The 27320-nt window shown below is 45.6% G+C and overlaps 2 long non-coding RNA genes across 2 annotated transcripts; both read right to left on the bottom strand.

The window, feature by feature from the left end:
* Nucleotides 1-27: 27 nt before the first annotated feature.
* On the bottom strand, nucleotides 28-4283 carry LOC137142494 (uncharacterized). Its single transcript, XR_010916945.1, has 4 exons — nucleotides 4208-4283; nucleotides 3663-3811; nucleotides 1125-1288; nucleotides 28-469 (listed from the first exon to the last, which is right to left on the bottom strand). It is a non-coding gene; the product is annotated as an uncharacterized lncRNA (long non-coding RNA).
* Nucleotides 4284-22405: 18122 nt separating this feature from the next.
* LOC137142493 (uncharacterized) lies at nucleotides 22406-27005 on the bottom strand. Its single transcript, XR_010916944.1, has 3 exons — nucleotides 26855-27005; nucleotides 24208-24301; nucleotides 22406-22805 (listed from the first exon to the last, which is right to left on the bottom strand). It is a non-coding gene; the product is annotated as an uncharacterized lncRNA (long non-coding RNA).
* Between the last annotated feature and the right edge of the window lie 315 nt (nucleotides 27006-27320).

The raw sequence follows: 27320 nt of genomic DNA, 5'->3' as shown, positions 1-27320 counted from the left end.
GGTGTTTAAAAAAAGACTGAAGAAGTACTAAGCAAAGACTGCAGAACTGGGCCCAAAGTTTTTATTCATTTTTTTTTAAACTGATTCTCTGTAAAGAACAAACAAAACCCATAAACATTAAGTCAATGAGAATGAAAAAAATGGTATTGCTTAGCACCCAAACATGTAGGGCTTCACAGATGAGGGAGGCTTGGTCTCTGTCCCATAACATACAATGTAAGGCCCTGTTTCTGTAAGCTGTTCTGTGCTGTAGCTCAGGGGTAAGTTCCACCCCCATCTCTAGGAAACTGGCCTTTATCATCCAGAAATTCTTCCTCCAGTGTTGTTCTCCCCACTCAGAGCTGGTTTGCTGAGCCCAGAGGAGGTGCTTAGCAGAGGGATAAAAAGCTTTCCTGGAGCAGCTTCCATCCTTCTCCCGCTGCTCTATGCAACTTGCCTCAGGGCAGCATCTGGCTTCCAAGACACCCACCTGTGATTCCAAATACAGGTTGTGACATGGTGAGGTTCAGTCTAGGCCAGGGAGAGGGTGTGTCACCTCTACCCTGCAACCTGGGATGCCTTACAATGCCTTGTGGCAGTAGCTCCCACTTGGGTCATCCACAAAGCCTTCCTGCATACAACAGCAACCTGCCAGCCACACTTGAGTTACACTCTAGCTTTTAGCAGCCTTGGTTACTTCTGTAAGGTAGTCCCCCACCCCATTCCCAGTTCCAGATTCCAGTCTTTCTCCTGCAAATGTTCTGTGCTGTGCAGTCCTCTCCTGGAAAGTCCAGAGAGCTCTGTTGTTCCCTTAATGCAGGGGTGGGAAATCATTTGGTCTGGCCCTGGCAGCGGAGGCGTGGTTTCACGGTAGCGGCGGGGTTCCGTGGGGGGCTGCCCCCAGCCCCGCCGTGAAACCCCCCCGCCGCCGAATTCTCACCTCAAATTGACTTACCCAGGCAATTTAACTTAAACATACTGAATTAATTTCACTTAAAATATAAAAACAAGTTTATTTCAAGCTACCTAAGATCCGTCTCTTCGTACTGATGAATAAAAGTTAAAAATGGTTACACAAAAAATAAAGCTAAAACGCTTCCTAGTGCCTTACTTAAATTATGTTTGATTCAAAGTAAAGTCCTTACCACATCCTTCTTACAGCATGATGGACTGAATGTTTCAGGTCAGGACCCTTCCCCCAAAGTCCAGCAGCTGTTTCTTCTGGTCTTCTCAGACACAAAGATGGAGATGGAGAGGAAGAGAGGGGTGTCTTGGGGTGTTTGCCCCTCACTTTTATAGTTCATTTCCCCTTTGGAAATACAAGCCACAGAGTGATTTCTAGGTAAAAAGTTCTTTCTATCTGAGAGCCAGGCAGCATAAAGTCTCCTAGTGAAAAGTTCCATGCTGTTTTTTCTCATGTTTGCTGAAATGCAGACCTTTGTCTTCTGCCTTCCCCCTTTCATTGTCTGAGAATTCTGTTTATAGCTTACTTGTATTTACTTACTTACATCCCTTTGTTTAGGACCTCCTTGACCTGTTTTGCCTAATTGTTGCTGAGTTTGAACATCCCCCACTAATGTCATGCAGGGGGGAAATCCATAACTTTACATCTAATACCACACACATTTCACCATGTGAGTGACCAGTGAATGATGAGTTTTCCAATGATGCCTTCCAAGGCATACTTTGTGCAAAGATTATTACAATAGTGTGAATACAGGGTGCATTCGATCATTCATGTGCATCGCTTTTATGCTAGAGCAAGTGCCCGGCCCCCAGTGCCCAGCTATGCCTCCTCCAGGCTGTTTGTCTCCACTGACTTACCAAACAGCTGAATGATGGGACGTGAGTAGAAGAATCATCAGAATTTACTGCCCTTATCTCAAGACCCAGAATTCCAGTGGTTTTTGGGAGGCATCCCATAATGGGCTATGAGAAGAATCCCGGAAAGCATAAAGCCCAGCAGTGGGACAAAGCACCATAAGCTGCCTTCCCAGCATGCAGAGCACTTGTTTCTACAAGTCAGTGCGATGCAGATGCACTGATTCAGAGGGAAGTGGCTAAAAATTATCAGTGAGGAAGCAATTATTTCACAGTAGTTATTCTGCAACAGCATGCCCAATGTAATCCACAAAACGCCCACTGTTGACAAGCCCTGAGACCCTGTTCCTCTCATCTGTTCTAGGCCACCAGAGTGTTGAGCCTTCGCAGACCAGCACTGATTTCAATGGATTGCTCCACGCTGATGCGGGGCTCTGCTCACCTAGTATAGCTTGCAGAGGTGAGGCCTTAGTTTTTAATTAAAATATAAAAACCAATAATGAAGATCGTACTCCAGACCTCATCTAACTGTGGGGTCACATCTCTGCAATGACCCCACCCTTAAGGGTGGTTATGTGTAATTGGAGAGGATGTGAAGTCATGACATTTACTCCTTCTCAGGCTGTTTTATTTATTTCTCAGTTACTGAAGGAGCTGGCTGTGCCTCTCCTTTGGATTGCCTAGAACTACCCGTTATTTATAAAACATACTTGTGACCTTCTCTAAGAAGCTTGAACTCCACCCGTGTTTGCTGCAGATCTTGGAAATCGGTCAAGAAAGCCCTCCAGTTAAACAAGTGGCTTTTCCTGGCCACACAAAAGTCCATTCAGGTTTGGCTGAATTAGAAACTGCTAAAATGGCCAGTGAAACATTCCCAGGACAATGTTTAGCTTTGCCAAATACTCATCGAACTGGACAGTTCTAAGGCTCAGCCTGCGCTGCCAGAGCAGCAGGACCCTGCACTGGGAATGCCTGGGACCTACAAGAAGGCAGGGAAGGAAAGAAGCAGGCTGGGCTCCATCCAATCACTCTGTTAGTACTTGGCCCCCCAGCCCATTCCTCAACCGGGGAGAACCAACTGGGGCAAAAGCAGCCCAGTCCATGGGGGACGTGATGGTGGAGAGGGAGGCAGAGTTGGGCTGAGCTCCACCCAAACCAGCACATGAGCCTCCTGGCTGATGATCTGTTCTGGGATGTTCTCCTGCTGCCAACTAGTATAGTTAGTTCTGTAGGTGAAGTGGTAGCAGTGTGTGCAGGGGAGGGGTTTTCAGTCGTACATAACAGTGTTATTTTTTAAAATACTAGGAAATTGTATTCAGTAAAAATCGTTCAGATTGATTTAAGGAGCAAAGCCAGCCACTGAGGTGGGCAATGCTGGATTTCTGGTTGCTTGCTCACCATGGCAGTTCGGAAGAGCACCAAGCATCCCTACTCCCAGTGCAGTACCCTCGCTGTTGTGCCAGACCACCACCCGGAAAGAGAAGGTCTGCCTGCAGGGCATCATGCAGCAGCACAGACCTCAGCCGGGAATTTTAAAGTGAAAATAGAAAGACATGAAATATTTGCTCATGTCATGTTCCCACCGGAGATACCTCAATTTCTTTGAAAACAAAACTAAATCTAGATCAATATAGGAAACTTCTAGTAAGTCAACATCCTATAATTACATTCCCTCAGTTAGGCCACAGGAAATACTCCAGCCGTTCCTGTTATAGACTTATACAAAAATCTGAACAAGTTCATAGGAAAAGCTGCCAGAGGTATTTAAGAAACAAGCAGTCATGGGTATGATCATGCCCAAACAGAAAATGATTGGGTGTTGTACAGATCCATCTTTTTTCTACTGTTCGGGATTTAGTTACCTTTGTTCGGAGTTACTATCATTTCACAATCACTTATGCTGGCTGTATGGGAAGTTCTTTTTGTAGGACAAGATCCTGCAAAGTACAAGACTTTGTCCACTCCTAGCGAAGTCCATAGTTGTGGATGGTGCTCAGCAGTCTTCCAGGATCTGGCCCATCGCAAAACAGAACCCCACAGTTAAAAATAATAAGCTCCTTCTCAGCTGTTCAGTGTGCAGTTCTTAGCTAGCCATTTAAACCAAATTCAGCCATAAAACTTAATGGAAAGCGCACTCTAACTAGCATATGCCAAATACATTAACAAAAAGTGCAGCAATACAATGACCCTGAAGTTAGAGTTTCATTGGATAGTGGATATTGGTGGAGATATAACAGACCGGGAGCTGTAATTAAACAGCATCTAGGACATTGAGGTCCTGCTCCATGACTAAGGCTCCTCAGCCCTATACTAATACAAACCAACAATGCAATGAGTCTGTGGCAGAGCCAAAAGCAGAGTTCAAAGACGACCTTACATCTCTATACTCTTATGCTGGTGCTTTTACCATGCAACCACCTTCCTCCCTCACCCCACCACTCATCTCCACGCTTTCTCTGTGGATCCTGGATGTGAAGGTCTTATCTGCAACAGAAGACCATCACATGGTCATACAGCTGGGTTTTAAGCTTCATGAACACAAACCTCACATTTAAAAAGACTTCTTTTACCTGGATTATTAGCAGTTGGTTTTACAGCTTCAATTCATTTGATGACAGCTGATCCTCTAACAAGAGATTATACTCAAGGACCATAAAAAAAAGGTGCCATGGAATTAATCAAAATAACTAAAGAGCAGCACCTTCTCTATTCCCTTTGTCCCTGAGCTAAACCAGAAAACAAAGGCTCCAATCCAGAGTCACACAGAACCTACCTAAAATAAGCAAGCTACATTATATACCTACACTTTTTGGGAGTTAGAAAAGGTGAAGTCTGCATTAATTTACACCCTTAATAAGCAACCCTCTCTTAATAAAGGTCATTTTAAATACCCCTAGTCAGTTTCTGGTGCCATTTCGCTCAGCCTTTAAAGAATCACCTCTGCCAAGCAAGCAGTTTCTGGGTTGACACTTATAATTCATTTCACTTTTGGTAACTCAGCATCCAAGTAACTTAACAGCAAGTGACAGAACATTGTTCTGGTTAAACTTCTGTTCTCTGTTCACTAGGATAGAAAGGGTTTCTTTTTTAGACTGTTATTTTCTTTTATTAGTGCACCTTGACAGGGTTTGTAATTCTCGACCCATTTCTTTGTGGTGGGAATGCATCACCATCATCACTGTCAGCTGACAAACTCTTGAACTCTTTATGCTTCATGCCCATCTGTGAGTGAAAGTGTAAATGCTTATGGACTTAAATCTAGTAAGCGACTGGGAAAAAACCTATAATCAGTGCCTGCAGACAGTGTGCAAACAAACAAGCTCCCTTGTTTTGTTCGGAGGGCCGGAGGAGGGGGCGAGGGGAGGGGTTTAAGGAGCATGTTGCTTATATTGGAATTGAGAATAGCAGAATTACAGAAATTAAATTGATTGTCACACTGTACATTTTAATAGACACTACATCCCAACACTTTGGACTGTAACCACCTCGTCTCATGGCCCTTCAGGGGAGCAGCGGCCTGGCCCTGGGAACACCTGCTCAGGGCATCCCCGTGGTCCTGCTCCAGATGCACACCACCTGCCCTGGGCGGCAGGACATGGGATCATGGCAGTGGTGAGAGGCTCCATGAGGGGCCAGATCCTCTGCGCCAACAGGCTTCAAGACAGTGGCCTTGCAGCTCAAGTGCGGGGTGGGGCTGGGAGAATGAAGAGGCCAGGCCCGAGCCCCAGACCTACTTGTTGGGTCCACTGGTGCTAACAGCCAGTGAAGAGCTGCAAAGGGGTGGTTGAGGGAAGGGAAAGGAACCTGCACAGGGGGAGGGGAAATCCAGGGGAAGGGAAAGGCAGCGCAGGGGAGTAAGCACAGGCCCCACAGCTTCCTACTATTATTGCACCATGGACCAGCATCCGGTTTGCATTGTCATTGCAGCGGGCAATATAGCTCCAGCCTGGAGGATGAGTTTGTGTCTGCGCAAGGCTCAGCCCACGAGAGCCCTGAACAGATCCAAAATCAACCTCATTTGCTAACAACTTCTATTCCTTTAGACCTTCTCATCCTGTTGGAGCCCAGAACCTGGAGGTGTGGTAAGCCCCTGTTGGCTAGTGGGTTAAGCTCATAAACCCTACCACAGAACATGAGAAGGAGGCTAAACGCTATGAGAAGTGTAGCATTTTCACCCCTTACTGCAACGGATTATAGCATTTGATTCTTCCTTGCCTCTACCCCATTAGGACACAACCCCCTCTCCTTTGCATCTCTGTGGTCTAAAGCAGTCTTCCTACATCCCTCTTTACCGCCTTCCTTTTCCATCTCCTTTCCAATGGCTTCTAAGTGAACCCAGATCTACCGAGCTCCATCAAGACAAATACGTACCTGGCAGCTGTATCTTTCCACTACAGCACTGAGTCTGCTGCAATGAAGGAGTCTATGAACTTTTATCTTGTTCAGAAATGCCTGGGCTCATCTCAGATGCTTCCTCAGAGATAAGCTGAGTAAAAACAAATCAGGCCAGGCAGATGTTAAGGATCAAAAAACAAAAGCAAGACCACCACAAACAGTACCCCTTTTTGAACTACAAACCTGCTCTCCATTCTGCCATGCCTAGGAGCATGAGCAGATATCAACTAGCATGAAGTTAAGGATCTGATGAACAAAAGCTTTGAAGACTCTGAATTCTGCTATTGATTATCGAGAGCCTGTGCACGCTAACCCTCCTTGCTTAGGGTCAGAGGTGATCTCATCTACAGGATTGTAAATATGGAATAACCCCACTGATTTCACTGGAGGTATTGCTGGCTTTACACCAGTGTGAATGGAATCAGAATCTGTCTCGACATATAATGGGTAAAGTTGGCCATTCTAGGCCAGATTCCCAACTACTTCATGCCATTCCTGCAGCATATAGTGATTGCCAAGGGAGTGGCGTGACCCCCAGAGGAACTCCCTCACTGCCAGGAAAGCATATGCTGGCATATGCAGCCCAACGCCTCCTCCTATGCAGCCCCTGGCGCAAGGTACTGGCAAGGGCGTGACGAGAAGTGGCCAGAGCACTCAGGCTTTGGAATTCTCGGCTGCAGGAAAACCCATCGGCAGCGCAGTGGGAAAGCTGCTGAGAGTTATGCAGGGATTGCGACTATTCCAGGAAGAGGTGGAAGCCGTGTGGGCATCTAGAGCTCTAACTTACACAGGGGACTGCACTGGCTCTCAGAGCTAAAGGAGATCTGAATTTCAGAGGTATAAAGGGGGCTTATAGCCCCCACTTTCTTGGACGCTGCCTTAGGTGCCTCACCTGTTGTGAGCCACAGCACAGACTCTTGCTCCTGTCTTTCAGCTGCAAGTTTGAACTGTCAGTGGTCATGACAGTGCATTTCTGTTCCACCTCGGAGCTCTCGCTTTCTACATCACCCGAGGGAAAACAGGCCTTAAGGTGCCAAAGCAGCTCTGAGCTTTCCACAAAAGTATGTCCGCAGCCCACTCCCTGCCCGCCCTCACATTCCTGTCCTCATTACGTGGAGGAGGAGGAATGCTCTGTTGGGGAGACCGGGAGGGCCTTAAAACAACACACACACGCCTAGTTCACAAAAGAGAATCCCAGGAGGAAAACATTCACCAGTCATTTTGAGCACCAGGCAGTTGATTTTATTCTCATCCATACTTGTTCTTTATACCTATGGTTTATTTTAGTCGGGAAGTTGGCATTCCAGAGGCATTGAGGATGTTCAGGATCAGACTTTCAGGACTTGTCTACATTAGAAAGTTGGGCCATGAACTATACCGGCATAGATGATGCACTACAGCCCCACAGTGAAGACTCCGTTATATCAGGATAAAGGTCCTTCTAGCCATGCAGCAATTCTCGTTCGGGCAAGGGAATGAGTTATACCACTAGAAGTCATAACTGCATCCCTACCAGAGCTTTTACCAGTGTAACTATTCTGCTAAAACATTGCACATCTAACGGAAATACATGTACCTATCAAACTTTGGATCAGGTTTTAGTGAAACATACCCCTAAAGGTGGGCAACTAGGGCAGTTGCCCTGGGTGCCAGTTTCCAGGGGATGCAAATCAACATCTGAATTGTGTGTATGAGCACGCCTGCCAAATCAAGGTTTTAATTTTGCTCTTTGCTCTTTTTTTTGCTCATCCATTTGCAGGGGACCAAAACACAAAACATCTAGAGACAGCCCTAGGAATGCACCACTATTTAAACACTTCTTTCATGGTTGTGATATCACGAGGTGGACATTTAAACTAAAGCTAGTAGTAAAATTTGATAGGAAGTGCTTTAATTAGTGTATACATTATTAGTAAATGTGGCATTACCCCTAGATCAGATTTTCCCCAGACAGTAAGTGCAGCATAGATACTACAGATTGTTACCACTATGATGAAGTATACTTCAAAACATAAGCCAATGCAAGTCAGTGTAGGAAGTCAATACGTATTGAAAGATAAACCCTGTGATCAAGCACTGATAAATTATTTGCCCTACTAAGCATGGAAGAATTAGTTGCAATGAGCATTAAAGTTCTATGATGGAGGAAAACACAAAATGCAGCACCACAAGATATACAAAAAAATAAGTGGCTGAGTAATCTTAGAATTCTATATACTTATGTGTGTGTATTTCTGCATGGCTTCCAGATACAACACACAAACAGGAAGAGAGGAAATAAATGCATCCCCTGATAAAATTTTAGCTGCAATTTTTCAGTGCAATCATCTCTGGGCAAACAGAAGAATTCCTGTGCCATTGTACAGGTTTCAAGGGTTCAATCTACTAATTGCACGTACAGTTAAATCATATTACAGGAGTTAATTGGTATGAAGATTTTTTGATGCAACTCATTGGATGAATGGACTATAGAATGGATAGAGAACTGGCTAGGGCATAGGGCTCAACGAGTAGTGATCAATGGCTCCATGTCTAGCTGGCAGCCGGTCACAAGCGGAGTGCCCCAGGGGTCGGTCCTGGAGCCGGTTTTGTTCAACATCTTCATCAATGATCTGGAGGATGGGGTAGATTGCACCCTCAGCAAGTTTGCAGATAACACTAAGCTAGGGGGAGTGGTAGATACCCTGGAAGGTAGGGATAGGATACAGAAGGACCTAAACAAACTGGAGGATTGGGCCAAAAGAAATCTGATGAGGCTCAACAAGGACAAGTGCGGAGTCCTGCACCTAGGACGGAAGAATCCCATGCACAGCTACAGACTGGGGACCGACGAGCTTAGCAGCAGTTCTGCAGAAAAGGACCTGGGGGTAACAGTGGATAAGAAGCTGGATATGAGTCAACAGTGTGCCCTGGTTGCCAAGAAGGCTAATAGCATATTGGGCTCCATTAGTAGGAGCATTGCCAGCAGATCACAGGGAGTGATCATTCCCCTCTATTCGGCATTGGTGAGGCCGCATTTGGAGTATTGTGTCCAGTTTTGAGCCCTCCACTACAACAAGGATGTGGATTGTCACACATACCAGAGAGAATTAATCAAACAATTGTGACTAATGTCGTTTGATAACTTTTGCAATGATTCCATCATGCAATTAGTAGTGCACACCCTTTCCCTAATTGACGAGCTCTAAGATTAAATCTAAGTGCTTTTCAGAAAAGTAGAGATGACACAAGTGACATTAGATGCTAAGGAATCTGTGGATAAAATGTATTTTTATACAATGCAAGAGAGCCACATCTGATTTTCTGCATTTACCCAACTGGCTAACTTCCCTCGGTAATGAATATGCTGAGAACATCTTTTATGCATGCAAATGAAATGGGCGTCATTAAAATTAGGCGTATTTCACTTAATTTCCCAATTCTAAGTTGTTCATATAAGCCAAAACATAAAACAGCAATAACAACTGGTTTTCTTTCAATTGGCTAATTATGGCCACAGGTCAGTGTTGCTGAAACAAGTAGGGAAACATGTACAGTGGACATTCCCCAAAGAAGCTGCCAGAGACCTTTGGATTTTGTGACGCCCGAAAGGTTTCTGAGGAAATGGCCCTCAAATCCTCCCTTGAGATCCAGCCTCAGGCATGTTATTACACAAGAATCTCACTGTAGCAACACCTTGCGCATGTTAATCTGTTGGCTATAGCCACATTAAAGTGGTTTGGGTCTTTAGTTTTTTGTTCGATTAACATGCATGTTAATTAAGGAACTCAGAGGTGCAGTGGATTGGAGCATTTTCCTTACTTTTAGGCAGGAAAATATGGGTCCTACAGCAAAAAAGTGACTTCAGTGTGTTTCATCCCAATCCTTATTTCTGCAACTCACCAAAATACTGCAAAAATCAGCAGGATGGGAAGTTTCTGCAGAGAAAAGAGGCCCTGGACTGAATTAGGTCAGAATATTGCTGGTAAGAATCACATTCTTTGCCTAAAATGGAGAGCAGAAGGAGGTACTAACTGTTAAATAGAAGGGTGTGTTCTAGATAGAATTAAGGAGCATGGGCAGAGCTGCGCGGGGGCTGCTGCCAGGAACAGAAGGGGAGGCCGTGTCTCAGGAGCGAAGGTGCTGACAAAGCTGTGTGGGGGAAGCTCGCACTGGACCTGCCTTTGGCCAGTGCTATCCTTCCCTCAGTTTAACCAGCACTACACAGACAAGCCAACAAACAGTAAAACCCAGATGATGTTTAAGCAGCAGGAAGCCTACAAAGCCGCTCCTGCAGAAACAGCTGTGCCGATTGAAGCACGTTTTCATACTCTTGGTAAAAATATTTTGAAGACTTGAATTGCTTAGTACTCGTAAATTAGAGATGCTGTTCAGGTTGCCTAAAGTGCAGCAGGTCAGCGTTGCTAAGCCTGACGCCACTTCTGGGCAACTCACTATAACTGCGCAAACAGTTTTGTTCCTTAGCTTCCATTCGGAAGAGAAACAGGTATGAGTTGGATATATTCCTTGGTGCAATCATGTTTATTTACCTTCTCCTCCAGCACCCCTCTATCATATAGGCTGCCTTTCATTCTGTTCACCTGCCCCAGCCCCACTGTCTCAGGGCTCAGCCCTGCTAGAGTTGCTTTGGCAACTGGCCCTTCCCTGCTCCTCCACTGTGCATTTAAAACAAAAAACCCAAAGCAGCACTGATGTGCACGTTTTAGTCCCCTGGGTACTCGGCCAGTTTTTATTCTGGCCTCTCCTGTCCCTGGCTCCTTCCCATTGCCATTATTCCTGCTCCAGCCCCAAAACAGGCAATGCCCATGGGCCCGCACCCTTCAAGCTTCACAAGGGATCCAAGAAGACAAGCTCAGACAGGACCTGCTGCACCTGACACAATGGCGCAAACATGCTCGCATGCAGGAATGAAAGCAGGGCCTCAGATAAGGCATCACTGCCAGCCCCACTGAGTCGGGCTAATCTTTGGTGGGATGCAACGCGCCGCAAGGAACCAAAACATCAAAACCCAGCCGACATCAGGCTATGTTGTCTAAAGAGCTCAGCATGCTGAGTGTGTACTAGATGCTGAGCTCTTTTGGAAACCTGACTCTTACCAGGTGTCTAAATAGGAGTCAAGTTCTTTTCAAAAACCAGCTGTGGGTGCTGAGATTTTAGCGTCTGGCCCCGTGGCAGTGGGGTTTTCTTTCGCAGAGTAGTTCTTGATGAACCTTTCAGCTCTGCAGCATGCAGACATTTGGCAGAGACAATGGAAAATGGAAGGCTTATGTAACTCCATTTCTGAGCATAAAAACAGGTTATCTAATGGAGCAGGGGACAGTTCCGGGGAAATAGCCGCCCTTTTCCATTGTATTTCCTTTGGCAAAGGTGCAAACTTGGAAAAAAGCTGAGAGGGTCACTGTGGACTTCATCTGCAGACACAAGTGTGAGCCTGGGAAGGGCTCAAAACTACAGTTCAATACCCTGTCTGTTTGCAGCGTGGGAAGGAAGCAAGCTAAGCAAGCAACTCAGTTTGAGCATTTCACCTGTTGTGGTCACTAAGTGGGACAGGCTGGGAAGCACACAGGGAGTCTATTCCTGGTGAGGGAAACACAGATTTAGCAGAGACTACTAGCGCTTGCCCTGAAGACAGCATGCCTGCAGCTGCGCTTTATAAGGACAAGGAGGGGGCTAACTCATCCCCAGGCTTGATACAGCTTTTGTGCTTCCCCTGTTCTGGTCTGGTTGCAAATGATTCAACCTCAGCACAGGTTAGAGCAACCTCCTGGCTACCCTATCTTGTGTGTGGCTGTGTTTGTGATCAAGAAGCTGAGAATAAGCACAGCGCAGCAAATGTCCAGCAACACCTCCATGCTCCTGGAAATGCTCCCAGGACACACTGGACTGGAAATCCCTGCAGGGGATGGATCAGAGCTGTCAGATCCAGGGGCTGTTTGGCTGAGAAGCACAGAGATGAATTGGGCCTTATGATTCCAGTCGCCCGCACTCAGGCACCACGTCACTACGTGGCTCTGGCTCTAGGTGCAACAACTGAGCTCTTCGGTTTCACCTCCAAGGCTGGGCAGTAAGTGCAGACTGGAACCAAGAAGGAGGAACTGACCTGGATGAATATAATGGCTAAGCACACAACTCCTCAACGCTTTATATCGGGGCAGTGAAAGGCTCTTTGGTCTTTTGTCAGCTGATGATGCAGAAGGAGGAGGAATCACAATGAAATGTAGAAAATGCCACTGAATCTCTGTCCTGTTGCATCTTTAAGGAGAATTAAACTTTGTTCACTACAATATGTTGTAGAGAGCAGGACACTAAAGATCACGAGGTATGAGAAGAGCTTCTTTTCATCAGAAATTTGATTGGTTGTTAGCGATTCATTTTGCTCCTGCCACGAGTTTTTCTTGAAGAGGGAGAGCAGTTCTAGAAAAGCTTTACAGAAAGCCAGGAACCCTATTCCCCGATAACAGAAGGGACTAGATTCATTTGGACGAGCAAGAGAATAGGCCTAGTAGGTCATCACATCCCATTCATCCCCCTGCAATGAGTGCAGGCTTCTTTTAGCAGATTCTCCAGCACCCTGCTGTTAAACACAAAGCTGGGTCACCTACATTCAGAGCCAAAACTGTTCATGTACTTCTATGTTATGTGAACATTAGCAGAACCCTCTGCTGGAAAGAGTTTGAGGGGCTGCTAAAAAAGAATCAAAGTAAAGCGCCCCCTGAATTAAAGAGTAATTCATGCAGTGGTTCTTCCTACCGCCATAAGTGAAGAAACCTAGAAATTAAGCTGGTCAGGCATTGGAACTACTTCATGGGTACGAAGGACTAAAACAGATTATAGAAATAGGCCCTCTGCCACCAGATTTACACATACTCACATCAAGTTATGCACCAATAACCAAAGCCTCTCTATTCATCCAAGACATCAGGACAACAGTCTTCTCTCCACCAGACTGTGGGATTACGCAGACTTCCATGGATGTCCAGGCCAGACTATAAGATTATGAGCATCCTTTCATAGCACATACAGTATAACCTTCAAACGCATCACTTACTGGTGTTAACTAATGAGACAACCAAAAAACAATTGGCACCGGTTCCTGCAGCCCTTACTCACATGAATTCCTAGCGACTTCTAGGAAGGACAACTTTTGTGAGTAAGTGCTGCAGGATCGGGCCTTTGGAAGAGAAAAACTAAGTAGTAATAGAGCCGTTAGACAGACAGTCAGACAAATGGCCGTGATTTGGGGGCAGATGCTGAGAGGTGATCAGCACCTGCATTTTCCAGAGATGGCAATGGGAGTCGTGGTACTTAGCAACTCTCAGCATTTCAATCCTGCTCGCTATAGAACACTCAGATTATTAAGGTGGTGGGGAGAGGTGTGGTCCCCAAAATTGCATTGCTCAGCATATGCGGGTGCAGTTCGCAGGTTCACCTATAGCATGTGAAATACTTTTTAAACAAATCAAAACCAGTTTCCTTGTTACCCTCCCAGTGAGAACAAGGCAAACTTAAAGGCCTCTGAAATAGGTCGATCATCCATCTCCTATTATCAACCAACCAGAACATTTAGTGTGAGAGTCATCACTGGCCCTGAACCACTTCAACAGCTCTGTCTTGAGTCCCCCCTTTCTAGGAAAAGCTCTGCTTTGTTCCTTTGACCATAGAAGTCCATAGGAATAGCACTAGGTCAGAGGACTAAGACGCCAGAGTACCTTACACACTGTTCCCATGACAACCTTTTCTTGTTTGTGTCAGTGCTAAGGATGGATCTTTAAGACATCTCTATGGAATCAGCTATGTACAGGAAAAAAAAAAAAAAAAAAAAAAAAGAGTAGAACAGAGGCATAGCCAGAACTGATTTTTTGGCAGGGCCTGTGCTTGACACAGGGGGGCACCAGCCTTGTGACACAAGAGAAAGAGGCTGATAAAAACATGCTTAAAATCTGATTGGGTGGGCCATGGCCCACCCAGGCCCAGCTGCAGCTATGCCACTGGACAAGGTTAGGATTAGCAACAATGAATCACAGAGCGTGTTTGACCCTGCCTCTCCAATTCATCTTTCACAATACTCAAGACAATAGCTATGCTTCAAGCAGAGTATCAGGAAATAGGTTATTTTCCCATGAGTTTTTTTTTCCCATTCAAAACAGTCATTGTTGTTTCCTGGAGCGGACTATGACCAAACCACACTGCCTGAAATAAAAACATTCTTTCCCGGCAACAGATTCTTTGCAGACCAGAATCTGCCGTTTTCTTCTTAGTTCTCCCAGACCAGCTGACTCATACACAATTGGGAATGTGTCCTCCCAACCTGTGCTCACTCAAACAGACCAGTTCTTCACGGTTAAAAGTGTCACTCCTCATGGAGGAGCTGTCTGGGTCAGACAGTGATAGAATGTTCTCACACTCACTTTCTCCAAATAGGCGAGGCAGGAAGTATGAACTTGTTTGTTATCAGCACTGAGGACATGGTGAGTGATGTATTGGAAGTGTGCAGATAAGCTATTTTCCATTGGTAACTGCTTATTTTTACTTTGAAGATAGCAGAGGCTAGCTCGAACTTCATAATAAAACTACCTTGCAGATGTTAAAATAGCCACATTAAGTCCAGTAACTCCTGTGTGGTTCCCTGGGAGTTACAATGTGCAAAACAAACTCAATGCACAGCTGGCAGTCCCAGCAGTAACCAGGGACTGTATGGGCCATGGACATCGAAATCCCATCTCAACCAGGGCAGTGCCTACAGGACAAGATTAGGACATGTTCGCAGCTTGTAGTGCTGCTGCTCATGCTGTACGTGTGCTGAGAATAAGCAAAGAACTTCCCTCTCCAGGGCTGTCCATGTAGCGTTTCAGTAGCTACGAACACATCACCAACTTCACTTCCCTCCATCTGTTCGGCTCCCACCTGCTTCTGGACCTTGACTGAATGGCTAGACGCTGCAGTGACGAACGCTGAATAGAGACCAAAGGCAGACAGACAGGGAAGCCCTTTGGGCTAGGACAGACTCTCGCTGTACAGGTTATACAACACCGAGCAAACAGTTCAGATTATTTTTTTGAACAAAACCAGATTGCTGCTCTTCAGGACCCTGGGTTTGGTTCATTAGCCATGTTTATACTACCACAGTTCAAACAAGCCTACATTCAGCATATGCCCTTGCTATCATAGGTAACTTAACCCCCTTTCCTGAGTGGTCCATCACTGCTAACAGAGACAATTTTTAACAGGAACAGACTCAAGTAAATAAACGGAGGTGGGCTAGAGATTGCATCCCTCCATTTAGCCACATTTACTTAAAACTTCTGAGGTGTAGAAAAATTAGCATATGGGGCTGCCCACAGAGTGAGCTATTACTGATACTGACTAAGGGTGGCAGGACTGGACCCAAAGTAATGCAGTAGGTAGTGCACAAAATGAGTGATAAGGAGTGGCCTCTAGTGGTAGTTGTGAGCATAGACAAGACCATATTGCCTACCTGGTGCTCTGACCCAGAGTAGCACAGAAAAGCAGCGCTGACAAACGCAGCTCAGTCTCTCTGCAGTTAGAGACTCTGCCCCTTGGGGTGTGTGTTGCGGTGGGATGCTGCAGAATACAGTTGAGATCCAAGCAGCCATGGCCCTCCAGAAGCATAGCTGAGCAGCCTGAGATCTCGGACTCAGCCCATCTGAACTGCAACTTCTGGGGTGACATCCTAAGGATCCCCGATGCTGATTTAAATTGCTTCCTGCTCCCTCACACCACTAGCTCTCCCAACAATGGGGCATCCCTGCCCTGCCCCCCTCTACACACTCAGTAGTCCTCAGTGGCCCAAGAAGACAGCCTTTGCAGGTGGGGGATGCTGAGTCCACATGTTATTTCTCTGCTGCTTTATACAGCCGAGGCCTCTCACTGGAGGAGACTGCAGCACTGTTACATTTCTGGCAGAGCCGGTACAACCGCAAGTGACGTTCTTCTCAGAGAGCAGCTCTATGCTAATCCTCCCTGATCAAATCCTCCACTGCAGTAGATTTCTGGAACACAAAAGATTTCTGAAACACCAATGATCTTTCCTCCTTAACCAAATGGCCAAATTCATCCCTGCGGTTACCCCAGGAATGTAGCGGACTCAGAGATCCCTCCAGCTCCACAAACAATGGTCAAAAGAAGGGCTAGAAACTGACATCCCACTGTTACTCCACAGGACACGCGCCGCACTGGCAGCAGCAGGGCAAGCATCCCTCCACACGACCTTGCCAGTTCAATTCAGCCCTGACCACTCACGTGTGAGAGGAAGGGCCCGTCTCCCCGGGCTCACTCAGACCTTGCAGTCCCTACCGAGACTGCTCACTGGGCTCCTCGTGAGGAGTGAAGACCAGGAGCCTTTACACGCGCTGGCCGTCTCCCTGTCTTACAGCCAAAGGGACAAAGTTAAAAACACAAAGACAATTCAGCAGTGATTACAACTGGATTTTATTGTGGCCCTGCAGTGCAGGAATAATTGCTTGATCACAAAGATGTAGGTTACAGAACAACCCTATCATTTATCCGGCAATGGGGAAACGGCTCCGCTGGTTGATTTGCTACACTTTAGATTTCTATCATCTATTCCTACTGTGTGGCTGAATACAGTGATAGAAGTGCCGTGGGGGATAACGCTGATGGCAATCAAAAACAGCTCTGTTCAGTTTGACGAGGCTGAGTGTCCCTAAAAGGAAGCCTCCTGCTTACTTTGTAATCAAGTGAACAAGGCAAACAAGAGGATTTTTCCAGCCTCTACACATTTTTAAAGGGGTGCAAAGGGATTTATTAACCTAAATGCTCTTAAGGGGCGTGGAAGTCAGGCAGTGAAATACCCATTCACCACTTTGAACGTGTGTGTTATGATGCTTAAAGTTAAACGTAAGCAGCAATTGTGGGATATCTACAAAGCTGAAGGTAGTTTTAAGTTTCCTTTTGCATAGGGTCGAAAGCCTGAATCAACTGAAAATTTGCCTTCATGCTACTTAGTTAGCTTTCCTAATTGAAACAACTAATCTGAACTCCATCCTTGACTATAACCCCTAAAGCCTGCATGAGGACCTGAAATCCCTAGTTTATCAAGGAGAAACTCAAATTTGTGAGATTCAAGGGGAAAGAACAAAAAATCCTAACACAACAGCACCCAGGAAGGAAATTTGATCCGATTTACTGCCTATTCTGTGAGTTATTAGGTATATCAGTGAGTTTTACAGTATCAGAATCATCCTGTGTAGTGTAGTTACATTAACTGCATCCAAAGGGGAGACAGTTTGTCACAAGATCAATCACAGGTCTCAGCTATTCATTGTAACTTTAATTCCTGCTTTAGTTTCTCAATCTCCAGATAGATTTTCTGCAGTTCCAGCAGGGTTTTCATTTGCTCCAGAGGCACATCACACTTGAGAAACTCTTTACACTCAGGAACCACCTCATATGCATCAGAAGCGCTTTGTTTTTTCTGTAAAAAAGAGGGAACATGCTTATGCTGCAGGAGATAAGGACTTACCCTCCCAAGTACACTTGATCCTTTGAGTCTGAACCATCAGCTACTGTGTTAGATGTGTTAGGCCATGAGGCAGAGCGTGCTGTGCCCCTCAACTCCTACTGAATTCTACAGGAGCTGACTGTGCTGAGCACCAGTCAGGTGAGCTTGAGCAACCTAGAGGTTTGGCACACGACTTATAAACTCACGGGGCAGGAATCAGGCCTCCTTTTACACAGGATGAAGCACACGGGCAATATCGCACTCATTAGTCACACCCACACCCACCCCTAGAATTGCCTAGAAAACCTGACAGCGTTTTATTACAGGGAATCCAGTTTTCTTCCTGCTGTGATTTTTACCCAACCAATTTTACTCTTTTGCATGGAGAAGCTGCTATAGAAGAAAACTTTTTCTAAAATAGGAGAAAGGGGTGTTGTGGGAAGGGGGTTTGTTCTATTTTCAGAGAAAGATGTATTTTCACCTTATGGTGTATCAATGGCACCTGATCACAAAGGCCACATTGATTTAATGATGCAAAGACACTTGAATTCAAGTGCGGCTATTACTATTCTTTATACTAGAAATCGGGCAGCATGTATCAAGAAACCCAAGTGAACAGCGATACTTACACACTTTGGTAATGCCGTCCAGCTGCCATCAGCTAAACAAGTAATACTTAAACTGTCTGTTGCAGACAGGTGGGAATGGCTTGAACACTGGTACCCAGGAGAGCATTCGAAAGGAATGGTTTCGTTCACGTTGTACCACATTTTTTCATCCAATGCATTGACCATTCTTCCATTTTGCACCTCTGGCTTTGGACACTGAACTGAAAGGAAAATGCAGAAGAGATGGCAGTTCAGTGACAGGAGCAGATGTACTGTGAATGCTGCTTATTGCTTGAAATGGAAGAGAACAGATAAACCATGGGCAAGGGGTCTTGAATGTATTTCACTGCAGCTGTTTATAAACCAAAACTGCCTGTAAAACCAGCTAGCCAGTGAATTTCTCTCAATAGGAAAAGGATCCAGGATTGAGTGCAGAGCCAACGTTGAAGTGAATTGGAATAGCAGGTGGTCAGCACCTTTGAGGACTCAACTCAGAGTAACTATCAGGTAATCCGATCAACATACTACAGTGAGATATTAGATTCCAGTCCCACATTCTACAAAACCAAAGATCTAACAAAAAGCATTGAGTTAAACACTGAAATCCTATCCAATACTTTACATGACTGGCATTTCAAGGAGGTGTCACTAGCTGGGGCAGCAGAGCACAGGTACTTTGTTGGTTCGTTTGGTGGGACAATTAACATGCCCTTTGTTCTCGTGTGGACTTGTGGCCTTTTCTAATAACCTCTTCAGTTTATAGCACAATCAGTCTCCTCTGCAGCAAGGGACAAGTGCACTGAAGTCCATGGAGTCACCTTGGATTTACACTGGTGGACTGAAGAGCAGAATTTACTCCTTCAGAGTGTTTTACACTCCTGTAGTGACTGTCATCTTGAAGGATCCCACAGGGCTTTTCTAGATTTAAAAGTTTTATTAAAGCTAATGTTATAAAATGATCAAACACAGTTTTTGATGGGAAGAGTTTCTGTATATCTGGGAATAATGTATAGATTATCCAAAAGGTACAAAGTTTGGTTTGAAAGTCATACGATATCAAAAGTACATAATCTGCAATATCCCAGATTAAGGGTTATCAATTTACTGATACAACTGAGATTTTAGCATTCAAACATTTGGGTCCACCACTCATACAAAAGAAATATTGAGGTCGGTTAATGGCAACCAAGTATAACAATGAGTGTTGATTGTTCCTCATTAAATAAGTTCTGGAAAGCTAGTCCTTCAGCAAATACAATCCACAAAACAAAGGTCTTACCCATCCTTTTCCATTGTGCTCCTGCTCATTCCTCCTGCCTATGCCCAGTGATATATTCTGTGCAGATATCTCTGGACCACCTGATGGTGTCCGAGCAAGCGTAACGCCAACCAATTCCGCACGCTCACAGTACTGGCTTGTGGCAGGGGTCCCATGCACCCAGGGCTCCGACAAGGTACGTTTGTACCTCGTAGCCCTTTGTTCTCAAGGCGCCATCCAGGGGGACATATTTCTTCTTGGGCGTCGCGGAATGCTGGGGTCCTGTTCTCGAAGGGGACCATGATGTCTACCCCGATGACCTTCTTCTCTTCGTCAGTGATGATGATGTCCGGTCGCAGCTGATTGTCCGGTCCAGGGACAACGGAGGTCACCATCACCTTCTCTATGGGTGCCGGGATGGCTCTGACCAGGCAATCGTGGATGGCCTTGTGGCGCGGCTGCCAGGCTCTGGAGTGGGGCTTGCAGCTACACAGGATGTGGGGCAGGGTCTCGGTGGAGTAGCCGCATCTCCTGCACAGCTTGTCCCAGTTCCCTGATGTGCACTTTATAGGAACCCCCTTCCCCACTGAAATGCTAGAGCAGGCACAGTCTCCAAGCAGACAGGTTCATGTCACATCTCAGACAGGGAACAATCATAGCTCGTGCACTTACAGCAGCCGACTGGCTTTCCAGGCGACTCAAACATTGCCACATCAGAACAGCAGATTTCCTTCAAAAAAAAAAATTCTAGGGAGAGGTTAAGTTTGTGTCTCCATGGGCAGTTGCAGCGCATCGTTTCTTCCTGCACTGGGTTCGCAGTGATGTTAGGAAAACTGGTAGGTTATTTCTGATTTTTGGAGTCAGGCTGTTTCACAAACTGAGCTCGCATGCAGAGGGCGCCCCATACCTGGAGGGACAAGGCCAGGACAGTCGGGTTGGGACCCAGAAACCTGGAGACGGATAAGGGGCATGTACCAGTTCAAACGGGAGTCTCCAGGGACAGATATCCAAAACCCTTTCTTTGTCTAAGTATCTTGGTTTTGAACAGGCTCATAGCCTTCTTCCTGATTCAGCAAATGGATAGGACCCCTTGTCCATGGAGGGCCCCAATCTGTTGGAAAGGGTTGGAAGCATCAGGTGCTTGTTCTGAGCTAAAGCTGTGATGAATTGATAACCACAAGGAATCCCCCTCGGGTGGAGGGGGGAAGAAGATGAAGGGCTGCACCTGCCAGAATCCAGTTAAGAGTTGGGGTTAAACCTGGGATGCTTACTAGTGTGCTTGTAGGTTATTGATTTAAATAGGTTCTCTCTGTAATACGTCACAATGAAATAGACTTGCATAGGAAGAACTGTGTGGTACTTATAACTGTAGCATTACACCTGTTAAAAACGCTGAAGAGAAAGCAAGCAGGTGCCCTTGGACAGCCTGTCTGGGCTGGGCAGAATATGGTGAAAGGAGGGTACTTTGGGGGGGCTTTATATTAAATAGTGAGGTGAATGATCTGCCCAATGATGCCCATCAAGAAAAAGACCAAGATGCTGGAACTGCTTGGATACCAAGTCTAAAATGCATTGTTAGACCAATGGATTAGCAGTCACCAAAGAGAGCATTGTACATTAAACTTTATTCCCCGCTGCTCCCCAATTTTACAGCTGTGAAATGAACTCACAAAAGCATGAGCCTTCACTGCCGAGGAGCCCTCCCAGAGTTCTGAAAAACACGGTTTCCAAACAATCTTGTTTGTAGGTCTCTCTCCTCCCTCCCTTTAACACTTCATCAATAGCATACTGGCATCAACTCTTAAAACAAAAGCAAAATCTTATCTCCACCTCAAATCAACTGTTTGTGACTGAGAATTAACTGCAGTCTTAGAACACTGAAGGGAGACAAAACATAGGATGTACAAGAGGCAAAATTGTTTCCAGGAATAATTTACTAAGTGTCAGACATTCTTTAGAGATTGGGTTTCCAACAGTAACTCGTTTTCAAGTTCTGTATTTAAGGGATCTAAACACTGAATTTCCCCAGGTTTAAAGGGTTTGCTTAGCAATCAAAATAGTTTCTCCTGAGCAGAGATAGTAGATTAAGAGCATGATAAAAACCAGACAATACTAACCTTTGCATTCAGGAGCAGACCCACTCCACTCTCCTCTGACATTATCTTTCGTTGTACAATGAATGGAGGCTTCCCCAATAAGAGACAAGCCCGGTTCACATTTGTAAGTTACTGCTGAGCCGAAGGAAAACTCAACTTGACTCAGACCGTTGTGTGATCCATTAGCGATATCAGGAGGTGGAAGACAAGGAATAGCTGAAGAAAAGAATGTCACCATGAAAATTTAAGTTTCAGCTGAAAGGGAACTGAAGAGCTTTCATTAAGGAATGAAGAGCTGTCGCAGATCCCCCCCCCAAAGCTATTTAGTCATTCATAAGTGTACTGAGTATTGCTTTGTTATAACATTTGAGGAAATACCTTTTTCAAATTCTGCAGGTTTTCTGCTTTAAGGCTTGACCCAAACCAATACGCCCATTGCTCACGCAGGATGCCCCATGAAATACCAACTCTGGAAGATGACCTTAACAGAGCGTATCCCTTCCCAACATTAGTCTCAGGGAGCCAGAACCTCTTGCCTAGCATCTCTAGAGGTAGTGTTGTTCCACCAGCAGAAAACTAAGCTAGGACATTTATTGTCCAGTCTAGAATCAGATGCTGCTACATCAGCAGGATGATTGACAGACTAAACCCATAGAGGGAAATTAATTGTGATTCACTCCTAAAGAGCCTCGGATTTTAAGTGGGCAGTCAGGTTTGGGAACGGTCAAGACTTCATGAAGTCTTTGATCACATCTTTTACTTAGTGAACAGCAGGGATTACACAGATTTAATAGCAAAGAGGTGCCACGAGGCCTGCTGGATAATGCATATTAAACGGTGCCAGGAGAACAACGTGAAGGGAACTTGGTTTTTAAGCACTGATTCTGGAGGAGTCATCCAAACACCATGACCAGCCACAGCATGATTTCATTCTTCTCCCGAGCCAAACAAACACACTCAAGTTTTAATGTCATTTGGATTAAATGCCAAAGTAAGAACAGACTGACTCCTCTGTAGCACCAGTCACACTGCATCATCTCTAGACGTGAACTGTCCTTAAAGCTATCAAAATTAGCTTACCTTGGCAAAGTGGAACCTCCTTATCCCAATTAACTCTATATTCCATAATCACACATTGGGCAGAAGTTGTACCAATTAATCTGTACCTGAAGAAAAAAGGTTTAAGTTTGTTACTCACATAAGCAAACAATTAACAGTCCAGAAAGATGGAACATGGTTTCTTTCTGCCAGTAGGTGAAGACAAACTATTGACCAGGGTCATCCCTGCTATACAACACCTTGTACACCATAGGACCAAGGAACACGAATTAAAGGCTATCTAGAGCTACAAACCGGTGAGTATAAACTTGCACAACTGTTGGCAAGAGAAGCCCTCACTTCTGGTCTACACTAGTCAGCTGCTAAGAAATGCTTGTTAGTTCACTGCAAAGGGAACAAATGATCCTTCTAAATAAGAGATATTTGCACTCCTTACATCTCCAGCCAGCGCCAGAGCACTGCAACCATCCCTGTTATAGAACTCAAATACCCAGGCAACTTGTTATAGAGCTGACTGATCTGTTCAGTGCTTTCACCAGGGAAAAGGGTTCAGACTGGCTGGGTAGGAGGCTGTGCCTCTTACATTTCTAACATGTAGGAGTGTGTTTCAGATGTGAGCTACCACCATGCTACACCTCAGAATTGCTATGCTTTTATCTGCAGAAGTACTAGACACCTCTTCTCTGAATGCCCAGTTGTGTCACCCCAGTTGTCAGTGACTCAGCTTAAGCAGCTCTCATTACCTGTCGCCCCAACCAGCGTTTGCAAAATAAAAACCAGACCCAAAGACAACCTGTCCTGAGAGAAGCCATGGGTCCCACCTGCACTAGCATGGTGTTTTTGGGTGCCCACGCAATGCAATGCATTCAGTTATCTCAAAACTCCAAAAAGCACCTGCTCTGTGGACAACCATTTATGATTTCCCAAGGCTTGCAACATAATCCATACAAATAATAACTCCTCCCCGCCCCCCCAACAACTCACCTTGACACTCACTACCTTGGGTAACTATTGACTTCTAGAATGAAGGGACAGACAAATATTTGCTGCTGTATAAGCAGACCACTTCCTGCTCCATCTGGCGCTGCCTTTTATGGGCAATGTTCTGCCACACAATCCAAGCACGTATTCAAGACACTAGGACTGGAACAAGGCAGACTGATCAGTGAGTGCCACTTTATTCCTCAGATGGGACTTTCACTCATGACTCATGATCCAGCACCTGTTGGGAAGACCCATGAGGGTTCTAGGCTATGATTTTCAAAAGCATCTGAGCAAGTTAAGTGCCCATCTCCCACTGAATTATAACCATAGCTGGGTGGCCAACTTGCTTTGAAAATGGCAGGCATAATTCTTAACAAGGGCCTCGCCCTGCCTTGGCTACAGATTTATAGCACCAGACTTATGTATGTTCTTGAAGTTCAGTCAGGCTTTCTAACCTCAGTTTTCTAGACCTCATGAGCAGTTAATAGTTCTGTTAATTGTTAAACTAGGCAACTTGCCACTCACCCTTTATCACAGGAGAAGTTTGCTTTTACACCAGATCGGAAATCAGTTACATCAACTCTGCCATTTGGTATTCTTAGTCGTGGACATGATCTTCCTAGAAGAGAAGGAGACTATTAGTGTTACTTCACATTATCTTAATGGAAAAAAGAAAAGGGGATAACACCAAATCACACCATCTAACACAGCGAATGCCACTGCAGATCAAGCCCATCCTGTCTGACAGTGGCCAGTACCAGAAGCTACAGAGAAACTGCAAAAACTACATTAGGGATAATTATGCAATATTATGCCCACAGGAAGCAAGATGGAAGGGGGAGATTCCTGCTAACTCCACACAGTAAATGGTTGCCTGATATCCTAAAGCAGGATAATTTCAATGGCTTGTAGTTTTGAAATTAAGTGCATATATTCATGTTGTCCATATTAAGGCCCAGATACTGAAAACACTCACATGCATAACTATATTCACATGGGTAGACCCATTGATTTATATGGGATTGTTTACAAGTGAAGTTAAAAACAGTTACAAGTGTTTACAGGACAAGAGTCTGTGTCTGAGCCTTCTTTGAACGCTACCCAGCTCTTAACCTCAGTCTCATGACGCTGACTTCTATGGATTAATTATGCATTTTGTAAAGAAATGTCCTATTATCAGTTTTACTGAAACACAGGAATGCTGATGTTAGATAAATTGCATATTGCTCAATTATGCTCAATGATAGAGATTCTCCTTGCTCCTTACAAGAATATTCTGAAAATTATTTATGATGCTTTCTCTGGTAATAGAAGATTATACCTACAAAGGATGAACAGTCACAATCTCTACATGGAGCTCAAAACAGAATTGTTGTATCCACACAAAGAGAGTTAGAATGTAGGACAAACTGGGAAAACTTCTCTCGATCCAAGGAAGGCACAAAAATTGCGACCTGTTTATTAAGGATCTGATTTTGCAAAACACTTCTGCACACGCTTAAGGCCTAATGACTTCATGGGACTTACGCATGTGGCTAAAGGCTTCAGATATTTTCTATTTACACACACATGCGTGCGCACACACACACAAAGCCATAATTTAATATGCACAAAAGGGCAGACTTAAGGTTCATCAGCTTCAACTGCATATATCTGGACTAGTTTTTCTCTAACACTACATTATATTTGGGGTTTTTTGCATGGACTATACTATAGTTTATAGTTACTACATACTGTTTTTCACTACTCTGACTTTCAGTACAGTGTTTGTAATACGACTCAATTCTATATTCATTAGTTGAATAAGATAACAACTAGTCTTAAGAACAATAATTTCCTCCTCACATAGGCATTAGGGATAGAGTGACTTCAATTTTTCAAAAAAAGACACACCAAGGTCTTTCACTTTGTTGCAGAATTTGCCATGCTCCCTAAACAAGAATGGGAAATACCATGAACAGGATGAATTTAACTGCAGCAAGTTGTAGCTGTCCAGTGTTCTATACAGACACTGAAATATACTTACAAGATGTGACATGGTAAGAAACAAGATTAGGGCAATTAACAAGGGATAATGTTTACATTTCCTATTTTATACCTCCCTTTAAAGCTGACCAGCATAGGTAAAGTGCCAAATTCCAGTAATGTCACTGCCAGTGTTCATCGGAACTTCGTGTGGACAGCAGGGTCTCTGGTAGACAAGAAGTGCACTACTCTGAAGTCGATATCTACTGTCTAGATAAGACACTGATGCACTAGAAAGGCAGGTATTCAGCACATGGCATTAAAAGGGTTAAGAAAGGTGGAAAATCTATCCTCTTAATCCTAGTTGAGAGATTCAGCTCAGAAAATAAAAATTACTGGAAGTTGTGATTTCAGATGCCCTTAAAGCAATCTGCCAAGATAGACAAGTGTTTGGTATTTTAATTAAACATGTCATTAAAAACAAAACCAACTATTAATGTAACAAAGAACTGGTCAGAAGGTATTTAAAAGTGTTTCTGCAAGTCAGCGGTTACAGGCTTGGGACTCCCTTGTTTTGGGATGGCTGGTAGATCAACAGAGACACGAAAGAAACAAAGACAATTCAGCTACACAAAACTCAGGATTTCCTGACCACGTTGAATTGCTAAGACAGGTGAGGGAAGCAGACTTTCCAGGGCCCAAAGTGTATCCCGGGAGACAGGAGTAACGCAGTGTGCGCCCCGTAGGGTAATTGACAGTCCTCGTTTCCTTGCTTAGCACAGCAAAGCTGAACCTTGGAGGAGCGCCACAGCTGCCTAGCCAGACAGACAGAGACGCAGCGGGGTTAGCTGTCAGCGGGCCCGTCCGCCGGCACAACACAGCGCCCCGAATCCGGGAGTGCGGGGGACCGCGGGGGCGATGCATTGTCCCGAGCAGAGCCGGGGCGCTGGTGCAACGCGGCACGAGCGTCCTGTGCCGAGCACACCCCGCTCAGCTCATGCACGCTGCTCAGCAGCGACACGGTCCCGGTTACCCCCGAGCTCGCGCGAGCTGCAGGCGGAGGATCGGAACCGGCCAGAGCCGGGCACATCCCTGCCGCTGCAAATCACGAGCGGCTCGGGTTGGGTTGGTGGGGCGGGGGCGGAGATAGCCCGAGGCGCCCCCGATCCCGAGAGCAGCGGGAGAGGCGAACCCCGCCGCCACTCACCGCGAGCCCCCTGCACGGGCAGCAGCAGCAGCAGCGCCAGGAGCCCCCCGGCGCCGGGCGGGCAGAGGAGACCCGAGAGCATGGCTCAGAGCGAAGGCTGCGGACAGTCTGCGGGCGGGAGCCGCGCCGCCAGCTGGAGCCTCCCTCCACCGCTGGGGGGCGGGGCCCTGCGGGGAAGAGGCGGAGTCTGAGCGCTAAGGGGGCGTGGCTAGGGAATGGGGCGGGCTTGTGTCATTGCTGGGTAGCCACGTGCTGTCCTGGCAGGGGGCGGGGGCTGCGTTGGGGTCAGGGTCATTGGTCATCCCTGCTCAGGGAGCTGCAATGCTTAGTGCAACAGCCTGCCCCACCTCTGCTGCTGCCTTCCTGCAGCTCTCACCACTGTTCTGCTCTGCTATCTCCTCTCAAAGGTGCAAATGTTTGTTTGGGTTACAAAGGTTAATCCTCTGGCTGTCTGCCTCAGAGCAAG

Source organism: Emydura macquarii, unplaced genomic scaffold, assembly GCF_026122565.2.
Source record: "Emydura macquarii macquarii isolate MOO-44397 ecotype Brisbane River unplaced genomic scaffold, CSIRO-AGI_Emac_v2 contig_3220, whole genome shotgun sequence".
In the NCBI taxonomy this organism is placed as follows: Eukaryota; Metazoa; Chordata; order Testudines; family Chelidae; genus Emydura; species Emydura macquarii.
The sequence above is the reverse complement of the archived record's forward strand: the minus strand, read 5'-3'. Positions and strand labels throughout refer to the sequence as shown.